Here is an 8,046-nt window from a genome sequence, read left to right as displayed (position 1 = left end):
TAATTTTACATAGCTGGACACAGGAGCTGCTGGTCTACAGATGCCTCGACAGGTTTTTTTTGTGTGTGATACTGTGTGACTTCAGCGTCTAAAAGGGTTTGTTTGGATTCACCAAAGTTGCACAATAAGGGCCTGTGTGTGATGTGGTGCTGAGATGCAGGTGAAAGCAGACCACAGGAGCTCAAAAAGATCACTCTTTATTCCACAGAAACTGCACCTGCACCTCTCACAACCAAAATCAAGAATCCAAAAGACACTGAACTGAAAACCAGGATTTAAGTACAAACTGGTCTGACGAGGGGATGTAGTGCAGGTGGAGAAAAAGGGCGGAGAAGCTCAGGTGAGGGGAATGACGTGACGAGGCAGAAGAACAGGCAGGGAGCTGACTGGCTGGGAAAAACTCAGGAGCAGGGAGGGACTGATGAGGCCAACGCAGGGCAGGTGTGTTGCTGGGTAAATGAGGGAAAGACAGGAAGAACAGGTGAGTGAAACTTATCAGGGCGGGGCTGACAAAGGTGTCTTGAACTCCATGGGTACGTCCCAAGTCTCTTATTTTTATAGTGCTACTGCTAGCTCCTAGCTTGAACTGGAAGTCGTTCGAAGTCCGCCATCTTCTAGGCCATCCCAAGTCTCTTATTTGTGCAGCGAGGAGCTAGCACTAGGAGCTAGCAGCAAGCTTTAAACAGCTATGAACTAGGATGGTCGAGAGCTTCCTATCCGGAAGAGTTTTTCAGCTGAACGGCATGACGTATAAATACTCGCCCCCTACATCTGGCTCATTTGAACGAGATGGCGGAGAAACAGCGCGTGTACCCGTTACATGCATTCTTTGCAATGAAACGCTGTAATTCACATGCCTACGTGACTACAAAGAGTAACGTTAATGATATTCCGTGCAAGACTGTCATGTTGTAATTAAGTTTATTTCATTCACAACCCGTTGCACTGTTCAGCGGACTGTCGGTGATGTGTGGCTGTTAAATGTGCAGCTGCTCATGTCCAGAACCACACGTGTTGATATAACACCACGCACACACACACACACACACACACACACACACACATACACATTTGCCCATCATTAATTGTCCTGCATGTCATGTGAGTGGAATGTTTAATAGCTTGTAGGTAATATTAATCATTAATATTAATATTAATATTAATTAATATTATTACTTTCATGTTGTTGTAAGCTACTGCCGTCTGTCCTGCATCTCTCTCTGTCTCTCTCTGTCTCATTGTGTCATATGGATTACTGTTAATTTATTATGTTGATCTGTTCTGTACGACATCTATTGCACGTCTGTCTGTCCTGGAAGAGGGATCCCTCCTCAGTTGCTCTTCCTGAGGTTTCTACTGTTTTTTCCCCGTTAAAGGGTTTTTTTGCAGAGTTTTCCTGATCAGCTGTGAGGGTCAGCTTACAGCTTACAGGTTTACAGCTTTGATCAGCGAATATAATGTGACTTGGGATGTACGCCAAACGCTGGCTCCGTTGTGCAGCAGATCCAGCTGTTACAGCGTCATCAGGAATGGACGTCGCTTCACGTGACGCTACAGTGGAAAGGACATCTCATGTCTCTTAAACCGTAAATGCTCGCTCATCGCTCCTAGCGCTAGCTCCTCACATTTTTTCCCAGGTGGGAGGGGCTAAACAGCTAGCAAAGTTAGCTAGGTAAGATAACTAGCAGTAATTTAAGACACTTGGGATGGACCCCATGTAGGCTGCCACCTCATCCCCAGGCTGCAAAGTTTCATGGCTGGAGTCCTCCACGTCAGTGACCAATGTGACCACGGGGTCAAAGGTTAAACTTGTGTCACTGGCTTTCAAAATAAAAGGAACTGCGACTTGATAACAGTGATTTAGATGTTAAATATTACACATATGATTTTGTCTGAATAAGTACTTGAAACACATTGTGGTGTGTCAGTAGCCCCTCACTGTCTCTATATGTACGTCTTGATTCAACATCCTTGTTAGCACAATCTATTTATTTGTTATTTATTCTCTATCATTATTTTTATGGTATGCTTTTTATTTACGTGTGCACGTCACACACTGAGCGAGCCGCCTGTTAATGACGCTGTGGGCTAATGGGCATGTAGCTACTTCCATGTTTCAGATGATACGTCATGTTTGTAGTCGACCAGTGAAGATGAGTTTACATATCACCTTGGGTTCGTCCTTCACCTTCTCAAAATGATCCCACACTTTGGATTTCCTGCCCGACATGTTATTAACTAGCCTGTGGAATAACTGCAGGTACCAGCCCTGGAAATTAACCTGACGAGGACACTTCCTGTGTCTGTCCTTTCAAATTAAATTCCCACATGGTCCAGTCATACAGGTTTGGATTTATTTTGACAAGGTGCAGCTCCTGATAGAGTTTCACTTTTTGAAATGAAATCTTGCTGACTAATGACCTTTCTGGTTGACTAACATTTGGTCGACTATTAGGGGGCAGCCCTAGAAATCACTCCTGACCCCTACCCAGCAGTACATTGCTTAGCTTCCATGTCAGACTCCACTGGGCGTGATGACTGACATCTACTCTATGTAATACCCTGTGTGTGGATGAGTGCCTCATACAACCACACTTCAAAAACTCAGAACTCTCCCTTTAAGCTCTTGTAAAAGCGTCGGTGATATTGCCTCGGCTCGACTGCCTCTGACGGTGAATGCGAGAGAATATATCCAGAATAGCAATTAGCTGCTTGATGTACAGTTTTATGTGGTGTGAAATTGGGTTTTTCAGGTGTTATTTCCCTCTGCATTCACCATAATTTACTCAAGGACTGTCACAAAGTGCAAACCAGCTGCCACTCCCATAATTGGGAAAATTCAGCAGAGGATGACATAATATACTCGACATATATACATATATATATATAATTTTTTTCTGCGTACAGTGACTCTGCCGGTTAGTCAGGCATGTATGACACAGAGCAAAAATGCCATCCAATTTCCCTTTTTCGACGGGAAAAGGCACCTCACTATCAAACATCTCTGTGAGCCTGTCAAAACAGATTGCTCTGACACACTGGTTTGACACAAGCAAGGGCATCCTCCACTCCTCAGAGAGGTTTGGTGGAAGATACAGAGACGTCGAGACAGACAGCGCTCATAAAACCCCCATTCACTGACAAACCCGATATCCCATAGGAGAGGATGCTGACAAATTGACATATAACTTTACTGTATGTGTCGGGATTCCTCATTTTCTGATGCAATAACCCTCATGCAGTACACAGCAGCAGACAGTAGAGATAACACTCTGTTTCTGACACTCGTGGCCTTTTGTGACGGGTGTAAGTCAGTTAGATAAATTAGGCTCACTCGCTCATGCACACACATACAAAGGGACACACTTGCTCGCACACCTCATTCTGCTTATGTCATCAAATGTGGTGTTAAATTTGCGCTCAGAGCAAGAATACACTCTACCTGTCACCATGGCAGCTGCGTGGGGTGATTGCAATCACACAATCAGCGGAGGCTCATGGGAAATAAGCTTGAAAGAATGAGCTCTCCTGAGAAACAGAAAATACAGACAGAGGTAGAGGGAGAAAGGACGACAGACGGAGGGAGAGGAGAGAAGGAGAGAGACAATGAAGGAGGGAGAATCAGAGTAACCTTTTGTCAGCAGAGACGTGAGGAAACTGTTTGACTTTGTGTGATAGCCGCCCGTCAGAACATGAATGCCACCTGGCAGGGACAAAGTACATGCATTAACTCAACATTAATTACCAGCAACAACCAAGCTAAATTAATAATAATACACTAATGCAAACTCCAACAAGCAGGCAGAGGTGCGATGTAACTAAATGCATTCACTGAAGTACTGTAAAGTAATATAGTTACTTCTACTTTACTTGAGTATTTTTCCAGGTTTGCAGATTTGAGCCAGCTTCACCCATTCAGATTCCCCATCCATTCCAATGTATGTAACTTTTCTATGATGTTTAGCTCTACAATTACGGTCACCTGACCCCACCCAAATTAGACTTACACCCAGACTTATTTGATCAAATGTCTATAAGCCAATCATAGTGTTCCACCTCATCTAAAGTGGACTGCAGTTGAGCCACGCCCCCTTTTTAAACAAGCATGGACGGCCGTGAGGCAAGGCAAAAGCACCAGGCACGTTCCAGTCTGTAAATTACATTGTTTTAGCGCATAATTTGTGTTTAAAGTGTACTGACAGTAAAACATGAGATGTTATATTAGAGATATGTGTCAAAAAAACATATGAAAGAGTTATAGCTTTTGCTCTGGGTTGTTTCAAAGATATCTGTCCATTGGAAAGAGAATAGAGAAATACAGTTCTCATTTGATTTTCTAATGAAACAGTCAGCTTAAAATTAAATTTGTTCACAACATATTTGTCAGGAGGTGTCAACAAACTGTAACTGGAGATACTTCAGAAATTGAGAATGCTTTGAGTTGTGTTGACAAATACAACACAAGAAGTTTCCCAGTTTTAATGCTGTGTTCCTGTGTTAATTCTTCATTCATCTCTTGTTGTATGACAAATATGTTATCAGAGTACTTCTACATCAAAATCCCTTTCTTCACTCTTTCTGTGAAACAGTTTCAAATGTCTGATGACTCATCCTCAGGGGCTTTAACTAAAGTTCATCTGATCAAATGAAACTTTGGGGGACTTGTTAGCCACAGTAGATTTATAAAAACCACCATTGTAGTAGAGAGAGAGCGATGGGAAGAGATGCGTGTTTAGGTATCAGTGGGCAAATCCTTTGTTTTCATTTCCAAAACAATGTGGCAGACGTCAAATTCATTCATCTCTCCCTCATCTTCCTCCTGAGCCAACAACAGAGACACATTCAACCGCAGCAAAACATTTGTCGAACATCATGTTGTATTATGCAACTGCGTTGTCTTTGAATACAGCAGGTTTATACACACGTCCCTGCTGAGTGGGTAACACCTTTAAAACACAGCAAACAAGAAAAAGTGCACCTCAAAGCTTGTTACACACCTCTTACAACACGTCCTCACTCCCAAGTCGTCAACTCCTCAGTGGAGTTTCACATCTGCATACTATGCGCTAGGTATCCTTGGTACGTCTGTTGTTGACGCTCTGTCAATTTACGCCTGTTACATGCATTGTGTCTTCAGTGGTCAGTTTCGGTTCATTAGATGCACAGTTTTAAAATTAACTTACAGCATTGGTAAAATGGCTCATTTTTAAGTTCATTTCCTTGTTCAACAAACGGATAAAATAAAAACATCATGGTTTGGCTCAATATTCACATGGGCAGCAAACACTGAGCTCCTGGGTGAAAGTCCGGTGTTCGTTGGACACAACCACCGCCCCTCCTGCCTGCTCTACAGGGACTTTCCAGACCCTTTATTTACATTGTTATCCGGCGGTGTTTCAAACTGATGCTGCCCAGCCCTTTGTTGGTTTCTGACGCTAAAATCACTGACTAGGCGGCGGTATTTGACAACGTCAGAACAAAAACAGGTTGCCGCCTTACACCATTTGAAGAGACAAGTCGTTCAGTCTGGAAACTGCAGCATTTCCAGACTGAATATGCTCCAAGTGAAGAAGGTGTGTACGTGGAGCCTATAGTTCTTTGCCACTCCCTGTTGCTCTAAACTCTTAGCCCATCCACTCTTAAGCGGTCCAATCAAATGTGAAGAATTTGATTTAAATCCCTCTTGTAACTGTATGCCATTAAAAGACTGAGACTTTCAATGCTACAGCCTTAACAATGAATTCAGGGGTGAGTCTAGGGACAAAGACAAGTTCAATACGTCTGCAGTAACAGCAGGACAGAGAGGAGCGTACGGGTTTTGGACGGCAGAGATTAGAGCCTAAGAGTTGAAAAAATGAGAGTGTTGGTGAGTTTTACAGATTTGGAGAACACCAAGTTACAATGACTCCCGTTCCCACAATGTCGCACCTGTACATTTTCACAGGAACTGAAGTTTTGTGCTCACAAGATAACTGTTCTTTCACTCTGTTAAACTCACAAAGGTTTCAACTTCTAATATCAATCACTGTTATGGATGTGAATTTGTCTTAGGATATGGGAAGTAATCTTCAGGAATGTGCTTTATACTCTTGACTCAAAAAAATGTTTAATAAGAGATGCATTAAGTTACAGAAGTTAGTCAAGACGCGACATCAAGAGATTCACATAAAGACGCCTGATAAATATAGAAAATCCAACATATTGTAAGTCCATGGTACAAGCAGGCATCCCAAAAAAGCATGCGAGGCACTCTGACTGTGGCCAGAAATCCTTGATACATGGATAAACCAACGTGTTTCGACTAAAGAGTCTTCATCAGGGTATGAAATGCATTGGAAACAGGTGTGCATCTAAAGAACTCATGTAGCGTTCATGTGACACAGGTCACATGATATACTGGTGTAATCCTACCAGACAAAAACCACATTGCAAATTAGAATGAGGTAAATATATACTATGAGTAATTCACACATCTGGTAACAAGAAAAAAGGTTCAATCCCGGATAAAAAGAAAGAAAACAACAGTGAAATAAAGTAAGATTTGTTATAAACTCTGACAAACCTGCACAGTAAGTGACAGAAAAAGAAAAATATGCAATAAAATATATGACAAAGACAAGAAACTATATGTATAATAGTGTGGCTTTGGCCTGTGACTCTGGTTGGGCCCTATTGACATTTGGTTAGCAGTCAAAGAGTCACTAGCAGAACCACCAAAAAGATAGTCCTCCTCTGAACCTCTCAGATGGTTTAATTTAGATAGCTGAGTTAAGAGTATATGTTATATTTCTCCTCTGTCCCATTACTCAATCACAGCTCCCCACATTAATCACAATTAACTCTGAATGAAGGATGATGTTGCTCCATGACTGCAGGATGTGTAGTAGTTGCTGTGCCATTGTTCTGATGGTGATGGCCCACAATACCAAAGCCCCATTAGTCAGAAAAGTGTCCCACTGGACTGAAAGCCCATTTCTCCAACAGCCCATTGTCCCCATAAACAAACGGCCATTGATTCAAAGTCTCTTTTTTTCCAAAAAATACACATTCCCTTAGTTAGTTTTAAGTGCAACACACACCGCCGCCATATGCTGCACGTCAAAACGCCGCACGTCAAAACACCCGCCTCCATTATATTCTATGAACCAACCCACACTGGCGCCGGCCGACACGCCGCACCGCTCTGCTTCAGCCCACTGCTCTATTTCTAGTGCGGCCGGCGCTGCGAGAAAAGCCTTTTATGTACGTCTCGGCCGCCGTAGTATCAACTCTGGTTGTTTCAAATTTTTAAAAAGATGACTTTGATAAGAAACTCACCCGTGAAATCCAAGTTGTTGTTGCCTCAAAGTTTTCCTCTTCTTCTTCCGTTACTAGCAGTTGGCAACCGTTGGCAACTAGTGTAGGTACAGCCACCTAGCGGGCTAGGGTGGGAAATACACGTCGACGGTGCCGCTGCCAATGTGTGTCAGGGGGCGGCACTTGACAGCCACAGCGCCGCGCCGGCGGCGGTATGTGTTGCACTTTAGTTTGATCCACTGATCCTTGGTGTTTTTACAGAGCCTTCACAGCGATTCCCAACATTGTCCGAGCTTTGCTATCAAACGTGGGTGTTTTAAGCCAAATTATGATCATTTCCTCACCATAACCAAGTGGGGGGTTTTTGGCGGTGGTCTCTCTGCAGTTACACCTCCAAAACACTAGCTGGCAGCAGGGTTTCTATGAAGTGCTGTAAAGTTTAGTTGATTCAAAACACACATTAAACACACATTAAACATGGCTTAATAGAGACAATTTCAAGCACAAGTACACAAATCAGCTTCACTATAACTCGCAGCATTCACAGACAAACACTTGTCTTTATCTGGACACATTTTCCCCACAAATACAACATGCTAACGTTATTAGCACAAGCCTATGGCATTTTACATTGTATAAATTAGCTTAGTGGCTAGTGGAGATTTCCTCTACTCATATGAAGCCAGGGACAACAGCAACATTTAACAAAGGTTACGTTACAAAATTCGGCTCCATTACAACTCACAAGGT

At 42.8% G+C, this 8,046-nt stretch overlaps 1 long non-coding RNA gene across 1 annotated transcript; it reads right to left on the bottom strand.

The window, feature by feature from the left end:
- Window positions 1-325: 325 nt before the first annotated feature.
- On the bottom strand, window positions 326-7,378 carry LOC125897131 (uncharacterized). Its single transcript, XR_007450386.1, has 3 exons — window positions 7,318-7,378; window positions 3,443-3,528; window positions 326-449 (listed from the first exon to the last, which is right to left on the bottom strand). It is a non-coding gene; the product is annotated as an uncharacterized LOC125897131 (long non-coding RNA).
- Between the last annotated feature and the right edge of the window lie 668 nt (window positions 7,379-8,046).

Source organism: Epinephelus fuscoguttatus, linkage group LG11, assembly GCF_011397635.1.
Source record: "Epinephelus fuscoguttatus linkage group LG11, E.fuscoguttatus.final_Chr_v1".
Lineage (NCBI taxonomy): Eukaryota > Metazoa > Chordata > Actinopteri > Perciformes > Serranidae > Epinephelus > Epinephelus fuscoguttatus.
This window is presented reverse-complemented; position numbering and strand designations above follow the sequence as displayed.